The following is a 5,230-nucleotide window of genomic DNA, read 5'->3' on the forward strand; positions in this document are numbered from 1 at the left end:
ACACTGAGAGCCCCCCCCCACACACATGAGAGCTCCACCCCCCCCCCCCACACACACACTGAGAGCCCCCCCCCACAACCCCCCCCACCCCACCCACACACACAGAGACCCCCCACACACACACAGAGCCCCCCACATCCTCCCCCCCACACACACACTGAGAGCCCCCCACACACACAGACCCCAGCCACATCCCCCCCCCACACACACACACACAGAGACCCCCCCCCACACACAGAGCCCCCCCACATCCCCCCACCACAACACAACACTGAGAGCCCCCCCACACACACAGAGCCCCCCCCCCCACATCCCCCCCCACACACACACACTGAGAGCCCCCCCCCACACACAGAGCCCCCCCCACATCCCCCCCCACACACACACACTGAGAGCCCCCCCCCCACATCCACACACACACACTGAGAGCCCCCCCACACACACACACACACAGACACACTGAGTGTCCCGTCCCCCCCAGTCAGAGAGATCTCTTACCTGGGCAGAGCAGAGCCAGCAGGAGGCTGAGGCAGCAACGGGTCCGCAGCCGGATCGCGGGTTAGATACAGTCTGGAGTGGCTGGGAGTTTGTGGGGGGGGGGGGGGGGGAGTGGCTGGGAGTTTGTGTGGGGGGGGGGGGTGGCTGGGGGTTTGCGGGGGGGGGGGTGGCTGGGGGTTTGGGGAGGGGGGCTGGGAGTTTGGGGAGGGGTGGTTGGGGTTTGGGGAGAGTTCTGCTCGGTTCTAAGTTGCTGCTTTCTGATCACGAGTCTGTCCCACACTCACTCTCTGAACTATATTCCGGGGGCAGGGCTCCCAGTGAAGTCACAGATCCTGCCGGGTGGCAAACAGCCAAATGCACCTTCCGCTGGCTGCCTTATCCCAGGATTCACCTCCATCCCAGCAGAGAGCAGGGAATCCCGTTCCCAGGGGACCTTTCCCAGTCCCAGCCCCTATCCCAACTCCAGCCCCTATCCCAACTCCAGCCCCTATCCCACTGACTCCAGTCTTCAGGTAGTTGGCCGGAATCAGGTCCCACCGCCTGTCTCTGTCTCTGTCTGTCAGACTGTGATGTGTGTAACCCTTTCCTCTCCACAAGCCTCCCTGCTCCATTGAAGAGAAAAGCCCCCGAGATCAGCAGCCCAGCAGCCTTAATGCCCATGGTTCAGCAATCTGTCAATTGCTCAGTCCCTGCTCCCTCTGTCTCTACTTGTCACCAGCAAAGTGCCTGTGTGTACATGTGTGCCTATGCTTGTGTACACATGTGGCTATGCCATGTGTGTCTATGCAATGTGACTAGTTGAGTCAATGCCATGTGTGCGCATGTGTGTCTATGTTATGTGTCATGATGTGGAGATGCCGGCGTTGGACTGGGGTGAGCACAGTAAGAAGTCTTACAACACCAGGTTAAAGTCCAACAGGTTTGTTTCAAACACGAGCTCGTGTTTGAAACAAACCTGTTGGACTTTAACCTGGTGTTGTAAGACTTCTTACTATGTTATGTGTGCACATGTGTCTATGTTTTATGCAAATGTGTGTCTTTGCCATGTGTCTACATGTTTATCTATGCCATGTGCCTACATGTGTGACTGTGTCATGTGACTACATATGTGTCAAAGTTATGTGTGCACATGTGTCTCTTTGCCATGTGCAGTGAATGTAAGGTAGTAATTCACACTGCATTTACCAATACCATTGTAAGCGCAGTAGCGTTATCCAACCACTAGGGGGAGTAGCTCTGGGAATGCTCAGGAGTTTGTACAGGGCTCCACCCTTGGCTCCGCCCACGACTCCTCCCCCTTGACTGCTGTATAAACAACCGTGTCCAGAGCCAGCCTGCAGTTCATCGAGAGTTCAACGGGTAACAGGCTGGCTCTGTAGTAAGTAGATTAAAACCACTGTTCATATCTTAAAGCACATGCCTCGTGAATTGGTGGTTCCATCACCATGTGTCTATGCCACATGTCTACATGTGTGCCTATGCCATGTGACTGCATGTGTGACTATGCCATGTGTCTACATGTTTTGTGCCTAAACCATATGTGCATATGTGTATATATATTTTTTTAAATTTTAGAGGACCCAATGCATTTTTTCCAATTAAGGGGCAATTTAGCATGGCCAATCCACCTACCCTGCACATCTTTGGGTTGTGGGGGCGAAGCCCACGCAGACACGGGGAGAATGTGCAAATTCCACACGGACAGTGACCTGGCGGCATGAGGCAGCAGTGCTTTCCACTGTGCTATCATGCTGCCCAACATGTCTGTATATATGTGTCTATGCCATGTGTGCACATGCGTGCCTATTCCATGTGTGCACATGCATGTGTGTGCCTGTGTACAAATGCGTGTATGCCATGTGTGTCTATACCATGTGACTATGCCATGTGACTACATGTGTGACTATGCCATGCGAGCACATGTGTGACTATGTTATGTGTGCATGTGTGTCTATGGCTGTATACACGTGTGTCTATGCCATGTGTCTACATGTTTGTCTATGTGCATGTTTATGCCATGTGACTACATATGTGACTATGTCATGTGACTACATGTGTACCTATGCCATGTGTCTACATGTGTATCTATGCAATGTGTCTACATGTGACTATGCCATGTGTCTACATGTGTGTCTATGCAATGTGTCTACATGTGTGTTCATGCAATGTGTCTACATGTGTGTCTATGCCATGTGACTACATGCGTGACTATGCCATGTGACTACATGTGTGACTATGACGGGCAGCACAGTGACGCAGTGGGTTAGCCCTGCAGCCTCACAGCGCCGAGATCCCAGGTTCGATCCCGGCTCTGGGTCACTGTCCGTGTGGAGTTTGCATATTCTCCCCGTGTCTGTGTGGGTTTCGCCCCCGCAACCCAAAGATGTGCAGAGTAGGTGGATTGGCCACGCTAAATTGCCCCTTAATTGGAAAAAAATGATTGGGTACACTATATTTATTTATTTTTAAATGTGTGACTATGACATGTGACTATGTGTGTCTATGCCAAGTGTCTAAATATGTGACTAAGTCAGGTGTGCTCATGTATGTCTAAACCAAGTGTCTACATGTGTGACTAAGCCAGGTGTGCACATGTATATCTAAACCAAATGTCTACATGTGTGACTATGTCATGTGTGCACATGTGTGTCTATGCCACTGTCTACATCTGTGTCTGTACCTGTGTCTACATGTGTGTCTATGTCATGTGTCTGCACATGTGTCTTTGTCATGTGTCTGCACATGTGTGTATACCAGTGTTTTTGAAACGTTTTTGCCCAGGACCTATTTTACCCACCGGCCACGTTCTAAAGAGGCCTTTTTCTCATAATCCAGACCAGAACTGAGGGAGTACCGGGCATTTGTCACTCAATCAAAAACATTACAAAATAGATGACTGTGCACACATTGCTGATTGTGGGATCTTGCTGTGTACAAACAGATCTTGCCTTCAGGAAAAATCTAGATGTCTCAATTTATGACAAAATTCCTTCACTGTCACTGGGTCAAAAACCCTGGAACTCCCTCCCTAACAGCACAGTGGGTGCACCTACACTACAGGGACTGCAGCGTGTTCAAGAGGGCAGCTCACCACCTCCTCAAGGTGCAATTAGGCACGGCCTAACCACAGCACCTGAATGACTACAGAAACAAGTGCCTCGGGCGAGCTTATATTGTGACATTCTTTAGAGTTTATGAGTGGCAGACTTCCTTCCCGAAAGGGCATTAGTGAACAAGATATTAGTGAACAAGATATTAGTGAACAAGATGTTAGTGAACAAGATATCAGTGAACAAGATATTAGTGAACAAGATATTAGTGAACAAGATATCAGTGAACAAGATATCAGTGAACAAGATATTAATGAACAAGATATTAATGAACAAGATATCAGTGAACAAGATATCAGTGAACAAGATATCAGTGAACAAGATATTAGTGAACAAGATGTTAGTGAACAAGATATCAGTGAACAAGATATTAGTGAACAAGATATTAGTGAACAAGATATCAGTGAACAAGATATTAGTGAACAAGATATTAATGAACAAGATATTAATGAACAAGATATCAGTGAACAAGATATCAGTGAACAAGATATCAGTGAACAAGATATCAGTGAACAAGATATTAGTGAACAAGATGAGTTTTCACCACAATCGTCACCGTTAGAATTTTATTGAATTGAAGTTTCACCATAGGGCAAGGTTAGTTTCGAACTCGGGTCCCGAGAGCAATTAGTCTGGGCCTCTGGAGTATAGTCAAGTTGATGACAGTTCTATTAATATATGAATGATTTTCCATAACTCGTTTTTAAATATTGGGCGTGCATTAAATGTATTTAATTCACGCTCATTGAACAAGGCCGGTTTTAATCCAGTGGGCCACTGACATGAAGGTAGGCTATTTCTGCGGCCTACTCGCTGACATAATAATAATCGCTTATTGTCACGAGTAGGCTTCAATGAAGTTACTCTGAAAAGCCCCCAGTCGCCAGATTCCTGCGCCTGTTCGGGGAGGCCGGTACGGGAAGTGAACCCGCGCTGCTGGCCTTGTTCTGCATTACAAGCCAGCTATTTAGCCCACTGTGCTAAACCAGCCCCTAACCTAATGACATGAAAATCGCTTATTGTCACAAGTAGGCTTCAAATGAAGTTACTATGAAAAGCCCCTAGCCGCCACAATCCGGCGCCTGTTCGGGGAGGCTGGTACGGGAATTGAACCGTGCTGCTGGCCTGCCTTGGTCTGCTTTCAAAGCCAGCAATTTAGCCCAGTGAGCTAAACAGCCTCTTGTAACCTAACGGGAGCACTGTTAATTTTTCAATATGTGAAACAAAAGATTATCAAATAGATTGTTAACCAGTGAGGGAATCGAGGGTCGTGGGGATAGGGCCGGAAAGTGGAGTTGAGGATTGTCACATCAGAGCAAGTATGGTCTCATTGAATAGTGGGGTAGACCCGATGGGGCGAATGGCCTACTTTCGCTCCTGTGGCTTATGACCTGACGGTCAACTGCTGCCTGTGATCTGCGTGGGGAGAAAGAAATGAATCAACGTTTCTTTTAACCAGTATTTCAGGCTGTGCCTCAGTGCCACCCTCCCTGTTCAGGGCACCGTGGCTGGCCACCCAGCCTGGGCACCGCACATTTCCCGCATTATGACAGTGCTCACATTTCAAAAGTACTTCATTGGCTGCCAAGCACTTTGGGATGTCTCGAGGTTGGGGAAGGCAT

At 48.8% G+C, this 5,230-nt stretch overlaps 1 protein-coding gene across 1 annotated transcript in view; it reads right to left on the reverse strand.

The window, feature by feature from the left end:
• The window catches only part of LOC119957976 (N-acetyllactosaminide beta-1,3-N-acetylglucosaminyltransferase 2-like), a 22,374-nt gene extending 21,786 nt beyond the window's left edge, over positions 1-588 (reverse strand). Inside the window, exon 1 of the mRNA XM_038786221.1 lies at positions 499-588. The gene's annotated coding sequence lies outside the window, so the exon portion shown is untranslated. The remainder of the gene's footprint in view (positions 1-498) is intronic.
• Positions 589-5,230: the final 4,642 nt, after the last annotated feature.

Source organism: Scyliorhinus canicula, chromosome 27, assembly GCF_902713615.1.
Source record: "Scyliorhinus canicula chromosome 27, sScyCan1.1, whole genome shotgun sequence".
Classification (NCBI taxonomy): Eukaryota; Metazoa; Chordata; class Chondrichthyes; order Carcharhiniformes; family Scyliorhinidae; genus Scyliorhinus; species Scyliorhinus canicula.